Below are 19,471 nucleotides of genomic sequence, written 5' to 3' on the forward strand. Positions count from 1 at the left end.
TTATTCCTCTCCCAAACTACCACAAACATTTAAAAATATTATAGGATAAGTCACAAAAAAAAAAAACAAGACATGGTATGCTGATTTGTGTCGGGCTTTAAGGTTTGTCGAGTTCCCTCAATCCGTCACCCCACTGGGAACACTGCGAAGTGAGGAGAAAACACTGCTAACAGAGGGACAAAAACGCCACTACTGTGCTATTCTCATACGACAAAAAGAACAGCCTCTGGGGACACGAGCAGGCAAGTGAGGAGGGGGACATGACTCCAGGCATCTAAAACTCCAGCCAAATAGTCTTTCCATCAACAACATTACTTCTTTCTACTTTACTAAAATTAGAATATGCACTTGAGATTTTACCATCTTTCCTAAATAACACACCACTTAAAGTCCCTTTCCAAATTTAAATGCCTACTTTTTTTCCCTAAAACAAACTGTAAGATGGGTATTCCACACCATTTAGCATATAAACTGAGTCTGCAATGTCCATGATCATCCACCAAATCTATTCCCTTTCTCTACAAAGCTCAGGTTCTATGGGCTCTAGAGATCCCAGCAAGGCAGGAGTCTGAGGCAGGGTGAGCACAAACTCAAGGGCAGATCACTACTTACTAGCGGGGCGAGGGAAGGCTGCGGTATAGCTCAGGGGAACGTTCCCAGTCCAGATCCCCCTCTACCTCCCCAGAAAACCATGAGCTTTGAAAGAAGACTGCTTATGGTCTACATACAAATGCAGCAAACCAACTTTTCTGTACTGTTTCCTCATGTATAACATGGACAACAATAAGTATCTACTTCACAGAGCTGTGGTGGAGAAAACTGAGCTAACATGCATTCACATACGCATGTTTACATTCCTGTAACAATGCAATAAGGATGCAAACTTTTTCACTATCTACTTAAAGAACACAGTTAAATGCAACAGTCTTCTAACCAAGGGGGGGAAAAAGACAAAAAGTGTTTAAATACACTGCTGGCAATCAGAGTTATCTGATGAGCATCATGAAAACACTAACATGCAAGAAATAAGAATCTGTTTCCTAGATGGACCAAACATGCTCGTGGGCTTTCAAATGCTTCAAAACTGTAACTAGTAAAAGCAGCTGTCAAGCACATGCTAAATTATCTTCACTTCTTCAGAGTAACCTTAGCACTTTCAAGGAACAGAACATCATTCTACAACTTCTTAAATAAATATATTTGAATTAATAGGATTTAGAAACTATTTACAAAATCAGTATGAAAATCAAATCAATCGCATGAAAATTCCTTGTAGCTCACACTATCTGACTGCACTGGCTTCATTGTCCTTACATTACCACTGCTAAGGCGAGGCGGATATCTGCTCTGCTAAACTAAAAAACAGTCTGTGCACAACGATACACACCAGTAACCCAGACCCAAGGAGGCCAAGGTAACAGATTACAAGCCTGAGACCAGCCTGAGCTGATACAGGCCAGCCTGGGCTACACAGTGAGAGCCAGTCTCAATAAGCAAGTATTTTAAAATCCAGCTTTATGATTAATTATACATCAATGCATTTGAATTGGGTTTTCTTTCTTTGCCGTCTTTCAATTTTACGGAAGGGGGGTGGGGTGGACAGCGTCTTACCCTGCAAACCAGACCGGTCTAGAACTTACTATAGAGCCTACGCTGGCCTCTGGTTTCCTCTGGTAGACCACTCATTTTGTAACAAAATGGTTTCAAGTAATTTCCTACTCTGTGTGGCATGTAACAAGAATTCATAAATCTAGAGAGCCCTCTAGTGGTAAAAGATTTTAATTGTAAAAAGAATTGTATCTTTGACCTACATGTTATCGATATATACATTTTTATTACCATTTAGTGAATTAAGGTAATATAGACTAGAAGTAAACATCTGAATAACGTTTTCTTTGCTTGCTTTCAACCTCTGTGTGTGTGCATGTGTGCATGTGCACATGCGTGCTCATGGTGTTTTGAAAACACTTTCTTACTGTGTAATCCAGATTGGTCTAGAACTTACTATAGAACCTAGGCTGGCCTCAAACCCATGGTAATCCTCCTGCCTGGCTTTGACAATTTTTGTCATGAAAGTATTTCATGAAAATGGAGTTTATTAAAATCTAATATGTGGGAACTAAAAGAAACATGGGTTTACTCTTTTAATATGTATCTCAAGACATTAAATGAGAAAAAAAACCTATCTTAGTTTACTTCATTTTACTAGGGATAAAAGCAACACACACACTCATGACTACAAATATCACAGTAACTATTTTCTTAGTTAAGTTCACTAATTTCAACTTACTCTCTTTTCTACTTCTGAAGATATTCATTCTGTCTTCTGGGTTTTTTCCAACAAACAATATCAGCCCCCAACAGGAAACTTTGAAAGGTGTAGACTTAGATCCTTGCTTGAGTTCACAAACTAGACCATCAAACTGCAGAATCAACCATTTAGCTTCCTAACTGCCATCTTTTCAAGGGTACTTCCAATATCAAACCAGTTTTTCTTTTTCCCTTTAATAAATAAACAAGGAGTTAAAGTTGACAGGAAAATTCCCTATTAATTAATCTCAACGCACAGCTGCGTATTACTGCCTCTGCATATAACTAAACTGTATTTCCCTTAGCACCTGGGTCTATGTACACACCCTGTGATGACACTACACTGTAGTACTTTCACTAGGGAACAGGACTTGCAGAGACTTACTGCTGGGGTCAGAGGTCATTGCTGGGTTTGCCAGACACCTACTGTGCTGTTGCCTCTTGACTCATCAACTCCAAGTCAAGCTTTCATCACTCTGAATTCAGACTTGAATCTAATAAGGTTTGTTACCTCTCCCTTAGCTGCATAATTACACAGTTTATCCTAGTTTGAAGTTTATATAGAAAACATTTACTTTGTACTATTGGTTTTTATTCTTTGACAACATTAACTGTCACCCCTTACTCATGTGTTTAATAATAAATATATACCGTTCGCTGACCAACTAAAATGTTGATTATTTGTGAAGTCAGACCAAAATGTGAATTGCTCTTATATAGAATGATTTCTACTGCAATTATGACTGCTTTGTGCTAGCAGCATTTGCATTATCTTCAATGAAGTCTACAAGTCCCATGATTCCCAGTCTGACTCAAATACTGTCAGGCCATCTGGAGTTAAGGAAACCGCTTTCAGCGTTTAATGGAATTGATGTAAAATGGTATCCCATAATTTTAAAAATACTGTATTTGCTTCAGGAAGAAAATATCTTACAGTTTAAATTTCCAAATAGATCATTAAAAGTACGAAATACAAAAACTGAGGCAGGTGAGATGGCTCAGTGTGGAAATGTAAGCCACACAAGCCTAGATATTTAAGATCAACCCTAGGAACCCACTAAAGGTAGAAGGAGAAAAGCCAAACCCTCAAAATTATCTGCCACACATACTATGGCAAGTGTACACACAGTAACAGTAAAGAGAAAAATGGCCACAGCAACGACAAGTTCATCAAGGTAAATCAAATCCTTTTGATAACATTCTTAGACTCTTCCACATTTAAGACAGACAGCATGTCTTCCTTCAACATTTATTTTAAATAACAATTAAAGCCACACTTCCTGCCACTCACAGGAGTCCCGAAAGTGTGAGCACCTGGCACACATACATGAAAGAAAGCAAGCCTACTCCTACCACGTGGCTTTACTCTTTTCTAATCTAAGAAAATGAGATTTGTTCAAGAGTTTAATACTTTGTCTTTATAATTAGTCATTAAAATGCTGAGTATAACTGACACTAAACTGTTTATGACAAAAGTTTAATAAAAAAACGGAGTTGACTCTTAAAACTATTTCTGGTACACTATTAAGTGATTATCTTTGCTTTCATTATGACAGAATTTTCCAAAGAATGGGTTCCGATGAAGATCTGGGTTCTAGAAGGTTCTCTGCCCAACATCTCCAACAAAGTGGCGTTTTCTCACTTTTTATATTACTGTTCCTTAATGATCTAAGTTTGATGTTAAAGACCCAAATTTTCTAAAAGAAAACAAAAAAACTCCTTCATCTTTGCATTAATGTACATCTGGCATATTTCACCTCAATTACTACTTAATAAATATCTGTTGCAAGAATAAACGAATCCCTGAACAAGGCAGTCATTCATAGGGCAAGCTTACACACAAGCCAGATGCGCAGGAAAGTACTGGAAAGCAGGACTCAAATATTACACACAAGCGCGCAAGAGGACAGTTAAGATTCACTCAGTCAACAAAGTACAATGAGCACTTCTAGCAATGTAGCTACAAAATAATCTAAAAACTTGTGCTTCATGAGAAACTTAAAACAAGAGCTTGAATTCTAACTCCAGTTGAAGAGGAAAGTCCAGGCCACTAAGATATAAGAACAGAAATGAGGCACACAGTCTCCCCTCCCAACCTCACCCCCACCCATCTCCATTTGAAGGAGAGTCAGTAAGGTCAAAACCTGGACCAAGGGTGCTAAGATGCTCTGAGGGAAATGTGTCTTGGCATAGGAAGTTGAGGAACCTTATCTGTGTTGGGTTGAGCTTAGAATTTGAGGTTAGAAGACAGTATCTATCCTTGCTATCCTTATTCCGGGTATGATACCACACAGACAGACACAGAATTTATATACCACCATGGCCCAAGATCCTCAATGTAAGAAGTCCACATTAAAATATGTTTACATGCTAGGCACATCTCTGTGACTTCGAGGTCAACCTGGTCTACATAAAGAGCTCTAGGCCAGCCAAGACTACATAGAATAGCCCTGCCTTACAAAAAGAATACAGTAACCACCAGTCACAATCCTTCAACAACAAGACAGACATTAGAAACAAAATGTGAACAAGGAATTATGGGTAATATGACAGTCAAGTAAACAAAACCCCACTGACAGACTCAATACTACCAGCTCTGTAAGCACACAACCTACTATGGATTAAAGGAAGTAACAATGACTAGGATTACTTCTCGTGCAAAACTATCAGAGACAGCCTACACAGCAGAAAGGACTGAAACAGTAGCCTAAAAAAAAAAAAAAAAAAAAAAAAAAAGAAATTTAGTACTTTAAAACAAAATTAATATTCACTACAGAAGCATCATATCAAATTCTACTGAAAAGGGAGCTCAACAGGTAACTAAACAAGACAGTAGAACACAGAGTGCCACAGAGATGAGAACCCCATTTAAGAAGCGAAGAATAGAGTAAACCCTAACGGCAATAACAGCAGTTCCAAAGGAAGGATGATGAAAGGAAGCAATCTTAAAAAAAAAAAAAAAAAGGCTCAAAGAGTTTCCGGAACTTAAGAGAAATGTGACTCCTTTTCAGGAATCACCACCCACCCTTAAATAGAATTTAGAGAAAGACAGAAAGAACACCATATTCTTCACCCATCATTTTAAACTGCCAAGTAATTCTTTTTAAAGCAAGTGACGTAGAGGGAAATTACTTATACAGGAACAACAACAAAACCCTGACGACTTTTCAGCAGCACCAATAAGAAAGTATAGGCTTCACAGTGCTAAGAGAAAACAACCACCAATTTAGAAGTCTACAGTTAGCTTCTCAATCAAATGGAGGAAGAGTGGCTCAAGAGCAGGCTCAGAGATACACCCAATCAACAGAAGAGATCATCTATTTTTAATTATTTTGTGAGATTACAAATATCTCCCTTTACTCTCAACAAACCCTCCCACACACTCCTCCTTGCTCTCTTCCAGGCTGGGTCTCTTTTTTCATTACTTTTACTAAATACATATGTATTTCTATAAATACATATTCTTAAATAAAAAAACTTTTTATTTAAGAATATATTTATTTATATATGTATTTATTTATTTTTTATTTATATACATTCAGTCTGTAGAATGTAACTTGTATGTATGTTTCCGGGGTTGACCATTTGATATTCGGTAACCAGTTTGTCCTTATACCTACAGAGAGGTTTAGTCTTCACCCTGCATTCAAGGAAGCTTTCTCTTTGCAACAGATGGAGACCATTACAGAAAAACATCAACGCAAAGCTGTGGAGCCCAGTCTCAATGGCTATGTCTAAAACAAACACTACTCCAGCACCTAAGTCTTAGGAAACTTGTGGAAGAGGGGGCAGAAAGAGCTAGATGGCCAGGCAGTTTGTGTCTCCTAGGAAATGTCAGAAGCCACTCTCAAAGTCTCGCCAACATAAACAAGGTCAAAACAGACATGCCCAAGTGAAGAGGAGTGGACAGCACCAAGGGGCCTCAGCCCTACACAAAGAACAACTACAAGCAACTAAGGAGCTGAGTGTGGGAGAAATTGTCTTCCCCAGGCAAGAGCACACCGAGTGGGTCTCCAAAACCATTTTAAAGAGGGCTAACAACTTGAGCAAGTTTACAGTGTACAGATGGACAGCCTGAAGAGAGGGATAAACAGAGGACAGATGAAGGGAACTTTAGAGTCTGTTCCTACTCTGATCAAACTAGAATGAAAGAAGCAAGAAATCAAAGATCCAAAGACTACTGTACTGTGACTCAGTTTCAAGAATCAGATGATTTCCAAAGCTGGTATGTAAGATTACAAAGAAAGACAAGCTGAAGAGTAAAAGGAAATCAAAACCATGATGAAATAGTAGAAACACTACAAGCAAACACACAAATTTAAAGGAGGGATTATCCAGAACGCTGGCCTGCCAGACAGGGAGAAGCTCCGAGGAGCACTGGCAGAGCTCAAAAGCAGCAGGGCTGAAGTCTCAACTGTCAGGCAGAGAAACGTAGACTGGAAGGGACAGGCACTGGGAGTCATTGACAGTTGCTGTAAGAAAGCGATCTTAGCCAACTACCACCTGGCGTTAAAACAAAACAGATATGCGGGTCCTTTTCCATCCACATTCTCCAGTCAGAACTCTTCAGGACCCTCTTTAGACACTTTTTTCTGTAAACCATGTGTGTTCACATTCTAGCCTTTTGACTTCATCTTCATACATTACTACCCCGCGTAATTCAGAATTCCTGGTCACACAGAAAACAGTCTCTTACAGGTGATGTCAAAAAGAAAAAAATGCAACCTACCTGGATCGATGAACAATTCACACAGCCTTCTTGCTTAAGGGGCAAATAAAATGTCACAGCACGGGATGTGGAGCCTCAGCCATAGGTCTAGCCCAGAGTGCTGTGCTGGACAAATTATTTCCTTGGATTTGCATATTTAATAAAAATGCTAAACTTCAGTGTGTAGTATACCTATGCAATTCTAAACTGTTGGCTTTAACGATGCTCCCTTAAGGGTGTTCACCTCTAATGCCAACTGATTTCTAAGGGCCAGCTGAACTCCTCAGTCCCAATGCCTGGGGACTAGAAATGGTTCAAATTTCAGAGTTTTTCAAATTTTAGAATACTTACACAGACTATATCGGTTGAATAACTTTAAAAGTTTCCTATTTTGAAGCATTTCAAATTTTCTAAGGATACTTAGTATCTATGAATTAAGCATAAATTATCAGCTTATTCAAACATATAAAATGTATCCTCAGTTCAAAACCAAAAACTCACTTATTCTTGGCATAAAGTGTAAAAATATAAGCTGTACTTAATTTTCAATCTGAGAGTAGCAAGTATTTCAAACAATAGTAGTTCACATGGACATGAACACACCCTGAAACTGAGAAAACGAGTTCTGGATAAACTCCCATTGCTTGAAGCCAACCATAATGACAGGGTTAGCAATTTCACACACCACCCAAGAAGCCAAAGGGAGAAACGCTGCTAATGTTCAGTGAATCTACTGCATGTTTAGTGTATCATGTCAGAACAACTAAATAAACCATTTCCCAGGAAGCTTTCCTTACTCACCAAATTATTGTTTAAGCTAAAACATCTACTTATATTTTATATTCGTTTCTAAATGCTTAAAGCACACATTTAAGAGGTGTGAGAAAGAAGGTCTTCAAGACTAAGTCAGCATCTTGAATTAGAAGGGAAGGGACAGCGACAGCAGAAAGTAATTCCTTTACCCTTTAGTGCCTGAGCTGAAGCAGAGTGCACAGTATTAAAGGCCTTCGAAGGGCTGGAACACTGCTCCATCACCAGCATGGCAGCACACGCCTATAACCCCCACACACACATACACACGTGCACTTGTAATTTAAAATAAAACAAATTCTTTAAAAATACATATAGACTGGGTTCCATTTGTATATTTCATAATATGTGTAACTATTAGTGAAAAAAAGAGGCCATAAATATGAAAGAAGGGGTATATGGGAGGGAGGAAGAGGAAGGAGAAGTAAACCAATTATAATCTCAAAAAATTAAATTAAAAAAAAACACAAATCTAACCTCTCCTATACCAAAATATGCACATAGGTTAAGGATAAGTAAATGTGCTCTGAACACTGTTTTCTTACACAGTTTTGCTGAGTGTTCATACACTCTAGTCAGGTTCTGTACTCAAGACTGGCTCGCAGAAGTCCACTTAGCTCACAATTCTATGTGCTTGAGGTCTTTTTTAAAGCATACTTATATAATATTAGCAATTAAAGCATGAAAACGACCCAACTGAATCATAAATAGATTTACATGTCTGGCGAGAGTGTGCTGCTGGGGAACGAGAGCACAGAATGGCGTGGGAGGAGAGCTGAGTTACTATCAGTTCTTGTAAGTCTCCTGCTTGCCAGCTGCAGTGGCATCTCGGGACTTCTCAGTCTCTGTGGCTACAGACAGCTCCTTATTTAATGTATATGCTATATATAGTGCCAGATGTACAAAACAGCTTTTCCTACCTGTAGAAGTCATGTATTAAAAATATATATACATAATAATTATAAAGGGATTTTACATATATCTTACTGATTGCTTCTGTGGAGAATTCTGGTATGCTATTATCATTTCACTAATAGTTTGAAACTATTTCCAACTACACACTATAAAGGGAAATTAAATTCTGAATTACAAAGCTCCTCAACTTGCAGAACTCAGTTATCTAAGCAAGCCACATGCCTAAAAAAAAAAAAAAAAAAAAAAAAAGCACAGCTCTTACCAACAGATGGCGATAGAGGTCACTTGTTCAGTAACACAAGGAGACAGGCAAAATGTGGTCATGATCAAAATGTGCTTTTTTGGACTGAGCTACATATATACCAGTATTTAGCCTCAAGCTAAAAGAAAGAATAACAGAGATGGGTACTATTGAAAAGGTGAAGGTATTTTAAAGATCTCAACTTGGGGTGCATTTCAAATTCCAGCTCTTTCCCCATTTTGATGACCCTCCATCCCAAGGCTTGCTTCTTAACCCTTCTCCTGCTCCCCATGGAAAATCATAGCTACGGAAATTTGCTATAAAGTGATGAAAAAATATCAGAGCTTTCAAATGTGTTAGAATGAAAGAAAGAAAGTCAGAAAAGAGTAAAGCACATTTGCTAACCCACTGCTTCATTTCACTTCTCAGATTTGTGAGAGACCACCAACGCGGTGCTGAGATCACGTACGCCAACCCATAACCAGCTCATGACAGAGAGAGGTTTCAACTGTGCATCTGTTTGCTAATCCGTGGCACTTTCTACATCCAGACCATCTTTCCTTTCCAATCCTTTTTTAAATGCTCAACTGCTATGAAAATGAGGGAGTGTCAGGAGATGAATAACTAGTCTCTTGGGCTTCACTTTTAATGACAGTTCATTACAAGAACAAAACAATATAGTTAATAGTATAAACAAAGGCTAAGAGGCAAAAACCCATTCTATGAGAAGACTGTCGATAGTTTGAGTGTAACAGAGAGCAACATTCAAGAATGAAGTTGGAAGTATGAGGAACTGAGTGTAGAGAAAAGGGACAAAGGGTGATGTCTGCCACAGTGGGACAAAGGCCTGCACTTTATCCTGCCCCTAAGTAAGGAATGAGTTCTTAGAACATGGACTGCTAATGAGGAGGATCTTGCAAAACTGACTTAGGAAGTTAAACAAAATAAAATATACAGATAAAGAGACTAAGAACACTCTCAGCCATTCCTACTAAATTCAGGTATTTCAACAAATGGATACCTTTGTGATATGTTCAAGCACAATAACCACTTGATATTACAAGGGATCTGTCCCCAAAACATCTTGAAAGAGTCTCACCTTTGAAAATACTACAATGGCACACAAAACATGAAGGTATAACATTTTCTTTTTAGTCCTATAAACAGTTAATGACTCTAAGAAGTCTGGCATGATACATACTTACCTTCTAGACTTCTTTTCAGTCACTATGAATTAGTTCCAACAGCAGGCAACAAAGGTCACTACACACTGGGTAGTGGTGGGATCAAATCTCTGCTCAGCATAAATTACAAATTATAATGTGCTATACACTCTCCAAGTCACTCCCAGAACAGTGATAGCCACAGCCCGAATTTGTGGAAGCTTGACGCTCCACCAGCATCTAACTAGCCAAAAGAACATCACACTCTCTATGTTAAACAACTAGGGCTGGGGCGTTTGCTTCTTGGCGGCACTGGGAGTGAACCTGCGGCATCAGGGACGCAAGGCAAACCTTCTACACGGAGCTAGAGCCACAGCCCTCCACAAATTTACACCTTAAACCCAGCCTCAGGAGACAGAGGCAGGCAGGTTTCTGTGAGTTCAAGGCCAGCCTAGTCTACAGAGTGAGTTCCAAGACAGGCAGGGCTACACAGAGAAATCCTATCTCGAAAAACAAACAAACGAACAACAACAAAAACAAACAAAAGAATCAAGCTGGGTGTGTTGGCAGATGCCTATAATCCCAGTACATGGGAGACAGGGCAAGAGTTCAAAGCTAGTCTTGGCTATATAATAAACTCAAGTATGAAACCCTGTCTCAAAACAGGAAGCAAAAAAAAATTGTCTTCTATGATCCAGATTCAACCAACTATAAAATGAGAAAAAAAAATTAGATCTCACTGAACGTGTACTGGACATCATCACTCCCTAAACAATACAGTGTAACTCTTTTATACAGCACTTACACTGGGTGATATACTATAAATAATCTAGAGCTTATGAAGATGTGTACAGGCTATATAAAAATACTGTAACTTTTTATTTTTCGATAGCCTTTGCATGTCAGGCTAACCCTGAATTTACAATCTTCCCATTCTATGTTTTAACCTGAGATTATAGGCCTGCCTAGATAATCATGCCCAGCTACGGCACTATTTAAAATCGGGTGCTTGAAACCTGCAGATTTTGGTAACCAATACTAAAAGAAGAAATTGCTATGTTTACATAATGATTTGTAACACACACAGGCGCATGTGTGTGTGCCTTGAAATTTTTTTAGGCTCAGCAGATGGCTCAGTGGGTAAGGGCCTTGTCACATAAGCATGAGGACCTAAGCTCTGATTAGAGATCTGTCAGAGACATCCACACATAAGCCAGACATACTTCTAACACAAGCATTGGCAGAGACGGGCAGGTTCCTGGAGCTCTGACCAGCCAGCCTAGCTTAATCAGTGAGTTCCAGGCCAGTGAGAGACCTATCTTTAGAGAATAAAGGAAAGTGATATCCCATCTAAGCACGTGCATGCCAAGTACACACATGCACAGTATGTGTGTGTGTATCCGTTAGTCATTAGGAAAATGTAAATTAAACCACAATCTGATACTACTACAAATACATTAGATGGCTATAATTTTTAAGATGATGTTCTAGTCTGTTTTCCACTCAACTGTCTTTATTCAGAACTGAAAACAGCTCTCTGATGACACATTTACTCCTGAAAAACTTCCTGATTGCAATGACCAAGAAGAGGTAGTTTCCTGCATAAACAGGTGTTTTGATCACCGGGATACTGTCCTTAATCAGTTCTAGCAGCCCTCTAAGATAAATACTAACATGCAAATGGGAGCTCTCTCAAGAACAAAAAAACATTCTCCACGAAGTTCCTACTTTTCATCCTCTCCTTTACCTCCCACCAAAGGAAGGTTTTTTTTTCTCCTTCAGATCTGTCTGCCAAAAAGAAAACATCAGGGTAGTCACAGAAAATCTTACAACTTAATGAGTCTTGGCAAGTAGAGACTGTGCAGAGCAGAAATTATGTTTGAAAGCCACCCCAGCGTCAGGTCTCAAAGCTGGGCCAGAAGGCCAACCTAAGTGTCTACTCACTTATCAAAGCTGACACTAGCTGCCAGGTTCTCTCAGCATCCCTCAGTTCCTAGTTACAGGGTCCTCCTGCCTGACACATACCTGTCCCCCTCCACCTATCCCCAGCCGCTACCATAAATGTATCCAGCCCAGGGGCTGAGCTGCCCTTCCCTGAGCTGCTCTTCCCTATACAATCCAGTCATTTTTGGCTATGCCCGTTCTTTCAACGCTTTTTTCCTTTTTGGCCTCTTAAGTCTCCTGGCTGTCCTCTAACCCCTCTCCTCACATGGCCCAGCTCAGGGTCATTTCTACTTTGGACTCTCCCAGATGTCTCTGCCTTTAGCTATGCTCTCTTTCATATTCTATAATAAACATTCTTCTCCACCATACCTAGGAGCACTCATGTCCTCTTTTTTTTTTTTTTTTCTATTCACCCAGCAGGGGAAATAGCCTTAAGAATGGATAAAACTGATGTATAATTCTCTGCAGAGGGGAAAGGAGAGTGCATATATGTACATAAGACAAACTCATCAGACCTCAGCAGACTGGGAGGCTCCTGATATCATGGGAAGAAACACACACTCTCCTCTGAACTGAAAGAGCAGGAGAGAAGCCCCAGGCCACCGAATTGGCCAGAATGAAAATTTAAAAAAGAAAAAAGTAAGAAAGAAAGAAAAGAATAAAGTGTACTGAATGCATATTTTAAAAATTCCTTATGTTTATGGATATACAGCCATAGAATGATTTTCTAAAGAGCAAGTTAATAAAAATTAGGTAAGAATTGTAGTCCGGGTGATGGGAATATCTGAATAATTAGAGAAGTATGCCACAGTAATTTTATTTTAGATAGTTATTTACGCAACATCTGCGGGTGATGAGTTAGAGGGAATCTTAAAAACAGGGAAAGCAAATAAATCATTGCCCTCCACCAAACGATTTGTAAGGGAAAGCCTAATTCCAAGGTTATTTTCAAAGGTAAACTTGTCAGAATTTGCTATCTGCATGTGGGCTGGTTTATCATTCTGCTCCTTAACGTGCGTGCCATTTGCTTACATCACGTTACCATCAGTAAGAATGAGAGCCGCTCCAAGTGAAAGAAATTATTTTCTTCCATTTGCAAACATCCACCGCAGGGGAACCATTCCTCACTATCAAAGAGGAAATGCTAATGACAGAACCAGAACTGACAGGCCTAAGCCAGTCCCAGCTTTGCACCGGAGGCCTCAGTGGAACACAGTCCTTAGTGCTTTCTTTCAGCTACTGGCAACTGTGGAGTCTTCCAGGGCCACAATACCACCTGTACCTGTACACAAAGTCTGCTACTCCTGGTCTAAAGCAAGGTCTATTTTAACAACACAGCTTTAATGTGACAGAAGAGAGTAAGACACAAAGCAAGGCAGACACACTACGTTAGACATGCACCAGGTACTGCCAAGTACCGACCAGCCTTTGGGAGGAGCTGGCTGCAGGTGGGTCTGCAGAAGCAGCAAGCTACATTTAAGATCCCAGTCGAACTGAGTTTGCCAACTCCTGGCACTGAAGAGCTCCCTAAGCAAAGCTTTAGGGCTCAATGTTTTCAACCTCAACCATGTCATCACCTTCTCCTAATCTTTCTCTCAGATCTACCTTGCTCTTTTAAAATGGAAAAAGATGTAGTGTATTTCAAAAAGTTAGAGGCAAGGATTTTTACCACAAAGAAATTATACAGATATATATCCAGATTTACACAATGTGTACATATACTGAAATACCAGGATACCTCAACAAATATGTACAGGTTTCTGTTTTTTCAAACCAGTTAAAAATAAAACTGTAGTTTTTGGATGGAAAAGAAAAAACTTCTAAGGTGTCTAATCTGAGAATAGAGGTCTTGGCCTATTTATGAAATACTAGCAAAAACTTGACCAAAGAGGCCTTTTAGGCTCAATCGGTCCTAAATAGGAATTCAAGTCTCACAAACACATTATCCATACACTTGCACAGACCTAAGACACAACTGTCTCCACGGGCTTTGCTTTATGACTTGTTCTGCTAATCAACACAGCCGGCACAGGAATGCGTATCTCCCCAGGACTGATGAGCAGCCAAGGACTTAGCCGCTTCCTCAGGGTTTCACACTGAGGCAGCACTAGCGGTCGGACTGGCTAATTCTTTGCTGAGAACTTGGCTGGGCACTGTAGGCTGTTTGGCAGCACGTGACGCCTGCAGCCACTGAGAGCCGTGATAATCATAAAAATCAAGTGTCCTCAGGGAGACAGAAGGCCCCACTGAAAACAGGGTCTCACTATACAGCCCAGGCCCCCCTCACCTCAGCCATTGGAGAGCTGGGAACTCCAATACGAATATGTACCACAGCAGGCTCTTTCTTCTAGGAACACAATTTCAAGTTTTTTATGTTTTATATATATCTAAAATAACCATGTGAAAGGTGCAGTAGTTTCTATTCCATAGCCACAGAAGTAGCTTTGTTGTATCATTTCTTAAACTTTGTAAAAACAACCTGCTAGACTGGCAGGAGTCATTGACAGGCAGGCGATGACCGTGAGTTCAAGGCCAAGCTGGTCACAGAGTGAGATCCAGGCAGGCTGTGTGGCTACAGAGGGAGACTGTCTCAAAACCCCCCCCACACACACACACACACACTACAGGTTCATACGTACATAAGTAAGTATCTTAAGACTTTACACACAGGTGTCACTCCACGATGAAAACCGTGAACGTGATCAGTGACCCCAAAGATTCTGGCTCCTTAAAATTTGCCTATCTGCAGTGGGGGTTCTCCACCTGGGGTCCAGGACCCCCACAAGGGGGTCAAACAACCCCAGCACAGGGGTTGCCTAAGGCTATAGGCAAAAAGAGATGTTTACTATTATGATTCATCAGAATAGTGAAATTACAGTATGAAGTAGCAATAAAAATGATTTTAGAGTTGAGAGTCACCGTGAGGAGCTGTATGAAAGGGTCACAGCGTTAGGAAGGTTGAGAACCCCTGGCCTAGACAGTCAGCTCCGTTGCTTTGCTTTTTGTCCGTGCTTTTGTATTGCTTTGTCCCATGGCTAGATCACAATTTATCAGTTTATTCTCTCATCTACAAACTCATGAGCATGCGGAGCTATTATAAATAAGGCTGCTGTGAGCACCGAGTTTGAAGACTCTGTACCTCCATCAAATACCCGGGAGTGAAATAACTGGAAGATTTTAGTAACTGTCTCCTAAGGATGTTGTACCGTGTTGGACCCAATAGCCATGTTCAGAATTCTAATTTCCTTTCACATATTTGGTATGAAGGGTGTTCTGCTCTGTGGTGGTATCTTGCTGTGATTTTAATTTTAATTTTCTAGTGAGGAACAATATTTCAATACAAGGAATGTACATCTCTTTATATATGTAATTTGTCTTCTTTGATGTGTCTATCAAGCTTTTTGCATGTTTTTTGAAAATCAGGTTGTTGACTGGTCCTGTGAGTTTCAGAGTTCTTTATACATCCTAGACACAAATCCTTAGACTCTTAACCTCTCTCGTTCTCCATTATGTCTTTTCATTCATGTAACAAAAGACCACGCACTTTTTAAATTTTTAACACTAACTTACCACAGCGCCATTTACATGCCATATAACTTTGAGCAAGTTAATCCCTCATCCTCTGCCTCAATTTCTCCAATAATGCTACAGTGCTTCACTAAGTTACCATGAAGACCCCATGAGTTAATTCCAATAAAACACTTAGACCACCAGGGCAGGCATAAGACACCGGAGTGTCATGCTGGTCTGCGAGGCTGGAGAGGCTGACGCTACCACAGTAAACACGTATGTGACGGTGAGGTGGGAAAGGCAGAAAAACTGAGCGAGTGGTCCGTGTGCCAGGGCGAGAGGCAGAACTGGAGACATGGTGGTGGTGACAGGCAAGAGAGGGGGCTGGTGGACATGCTGTCACCGCCACCTACAGTTGGTGGGGTGGGGCGCACCAGCCTGGAGCTTATGCAGACACAGACTTAGACCCCAAAACTGCCTCCAGGCAGTGGAACCCTCTGGTTCTGGGCAATGAAGGAGGCCTGAGATGGAAAAGGTTCCCTTTCTGGATTGGACCTCCTTGAAGGCCCACCAGGCTACTGGCTGATGACTTGGTGATGTCCTCAGGTTTTGCTGCCTTGGGGGGGCCATCCTGATGTGAGAGGCAGGTGCACCCACCTGAGGCCATGTTGAGGTCTATGGCCCATGCAACTGTCAAGGGCCATGACTGGGTCAGTAGTGTCTGTGACCAAAGCCCACACAAATGTCCACAGTCTGTCTGTAACATCTGAAGCCGTGTTAATACTGGTGGAGGAGAACTGACTATGTCCCTCCCCAGCCACCACAAAGCTCTCTTTCCTCAGTTGATGGTTTCAGGCTCAAACTCAAGCAGAAAAAGACTCATTCTCCCTGGGGTGGCCAGCCACTAGGAACCTGACCATCCTCCAGTGAGTATGCAGACAACATAGGGTGGACTTGCTTTTTCCTTTTTGGCAGAGCTTATGGAGGAGAGAGGGCAGACATGGGAAGACTAGGAGGTGAGTGCAATCAGGGTGCATGATGTGAGATCCCCAAATAATCAATTAAAAATAAAATTTTAAAAAGTACTAAATAAATTGTAATATAATTAACCCCCCAAAAGAACACAGACCACCACCACGCATCTATTCAGTGCTCAGGAAGTAGCAAGTACAGGTGGTCACACTGTAAACTATGTTTTTATGTCCTGTATCCTAGGTATTGTAGCAACCCAGCTGTGGCCTCAGAGCGAAATAAGTGACTCAAGGTAATTCAAGTTGAGAATCTTTTAGTTGCTCACAAAAAAAAAGGAGGGGAAAAAAAGGCAATCTAACTAGCTCAACACACATTACTTTATTGGACATTGTTTTGTGTGTAGCATTATTGTAAAAGCTTGCATGTAACATTTTCAACCCTCACATCACCTCTGTGATGCAAAGTATTGTGAGGATGCTCATTTTGCAGGTGTGAAATGAGACAGAAGTTGAATACCCTGAGCCTAGACTAGTGACTGGCTCATGCCTGCCACTTTTCAGCACTTGAAAAGCTGAGGCAGGAGGACTGCTTGAATTTGAAGCTTGTGCTACACAATGAGTTCGAGGTCAGCCGCAGCTACAGTGAGACCTTGTCACTCACAAGACTTTATACACTTGATATAACTGTTAAAGCACAGAGCCGGAACTTTAAAGCTGAAACTCTGATACCAATCTTTGAGGGGATGGTAGGAAACTGAAATGGTCTCAAGAACAGTAGTTGTATCAGCTAGTTTTATGACTTGACCCAAGCCAGTCATTTTGAGAAGAGAGACTCTCAACTGAGGTATGACTCCATTGTAAGATAAGCCTGTATGAAAGTTTGTAGTGCGTTTTCCTAATTAGTGATTGATGGGGGAGAGCTAGACCATTGAGGGTGGTGTCAACCCTGGCAGGTAGTTCTGGGGTGTATAAAAAAACAAGCTGTGTAAGCCAGAGGAGCAAGCCAATAAGCAGCACTCCTCCACGGCCTTGTATCAGTTCCTGCCTTGAGTTCCTGCCCTGACTTCCCTGGTGAGGGACTGTTGCCTGGAAGTGTTAACTGAAATAAGCCCTTTCCTTCTCAGGTTGCTGCTGGTCAGTGTTTTATCACAACAGAAAGACAGACAGGATTTGTTACAGTAAAGAAGAGTAACAGAAGACCATAACACTTCACCTCATGTTCTGTAACCGTGTCTCTCAGAGTATGTAACTTGTGCTTGTCTAGGCAAAAATGCCCAATTCTTTTCTGGTTATCCAAGGCCTTCCTCAATTCCTTTAAATGTACTAACTCACAGCTTCTGGTTAGAATTACTTTCCACTTCTTTAAACTGTTTGTTTATTTGCTTGTTTTTTAAACAGGACTCTAGTGTAATGCAGCCTTCCAGCCTCAGCTCACTTAGCCTAACAGCAAATTAACTCCATGTACTTTTCCTAACCAAATAACCCCGCATTGTTACATCACTTCGGCCATTTCAGAGGCTCCCGAGTCAAATGTCCACTGCTGAACCATCTGTTGCAATATAGTTTTAAATGGCATAAAACATAGCTATGGAGGTCTACAGTGTACTGTGAAAAAAGCAGATTTCCTTCAAGGGAACTATGTGCAGGCCAGAATTATGATCAGTGAGTCTGGGACACTGAGTCAGATAAACCACTGCTAATCTGGAGCTCAACCAACCTGCAGTCTTTCTAATCTGTTTAGCTGGAGTAACTAAGCAGCTATAAATACACATTTGGTTGTTACTGAGGAGATCGTGTAATTTACAGCAGCATCACATATTTACAACATGGATCAGGGGTACAGCCACTACTTTTTCAATATTTTAAAACTACATTTTATATAGCCATCATTCATTTGTACTTGTGTGTATGTGTAGCGCACAGATCAGTGTGTGAATGTCAGAGGACACCCTGCAAAACAGGAATCAGACATCTTTCTACTGAGTTTCTATGCTATATCAAGAGAATAACACAAGGAAACACCTTCTGTCAACTATCATTTCTCATTCTAATTACATGAAATTTTCATTCCCACAGCTTATCTGTTGGGCCACATTAGACTTCAATACTATGGCCAATTCACAGTTATGTACACTGGTTGGAAAACCAAGTTCAGCAGAAGAAGTTTTCAATAGTCTTGTGAATTCCCTTAAGGTCAAACCCACACAGAGCAATCTTTACAAACCCATGGCATGGTTAAGGATGTAGTTCAGTTGGCAGAGTACTTGTCTAACACGTTTAAGACCATGAGTTTGAGTTCCAGATCCAAAAAGAAAAAAGAAAACGACAAAACAAGGCTTTGGCAAATGAGTTCTGGCCTCCACCTTCTGGCTCTTTTACTAGCAATAAAAAACTATGCTTTTTTTTCTGCTACATAACTAGCTGAGCTGGTTAGTAGCAACAGAAAGAAAAACTTAGCAATGCTACTTTTTGTCAATGTTTTTAAAAAGCATGTCTGTTAGGAAGACTGTCTAATGTATTCATAGGAGACATCTTTCTTTCGACACATTCTAAGCAGTTTAGGTTGAACTCAGGTTGCCAGTCTTATGTAGCAAAAGTATACTTGTTGAGCTACCTCAGCAGCCTTAATTTCACTGCCAGCGCAGTAACTCCACAGCAGTGTCTTCTGACTTCCACACACATGCTCACATACACACATATACACGACAGACAGAAGTAGATAAATGAAATTAAAAAAAAATGTAAAGCCGGGCTCTGTGGCACAAGCCTGTGATCCCAGCACTCAGGGAGGCAAAAGCAGACAGATTTCTGTGAGTTCAAGGCCAGCCTGGTCTACAAAGTGGGTCCAGGACAGTGAAGGCTACACAGAGAAACCCTGTCTCGAAAAACAAAAACGAAA

The 19,471-nt window shown here is 40.5% G+C and overlaps 1 protein-coding gene across 13 annotated transcripts in view; it reads right to left on the reverse strand.

The window, feature by feature from the left end:
- The window catches only part of Ralgps2 (Ral GEF with PH domain and SH3 binding motif 2), a 123,793-nt gene that overhangs the window by 95,144 nt on the left and 9,178 nt on the right, over positions 1-19,471 (reverse strand). The gene's annotated exons all lie outside the window — the stretch shown is intronic.

Source organism: Meriones unguiculatus, chromosome 11 (genome assembly GCF_030254825.1).
Source record: "Meriones unguiculatus strain TT.TT164.6M chromosome 11, Bangor_MerUng_6.1, whole genome shotgun sequence".
In the NCBI taxonomy this organism is placed as follows: domain Eukaryota; kingdom Metazoa; phylum Chordata; class Mammalia; order Rodentia; family Muridae; genus Meriones; species Meriones unguiculatus.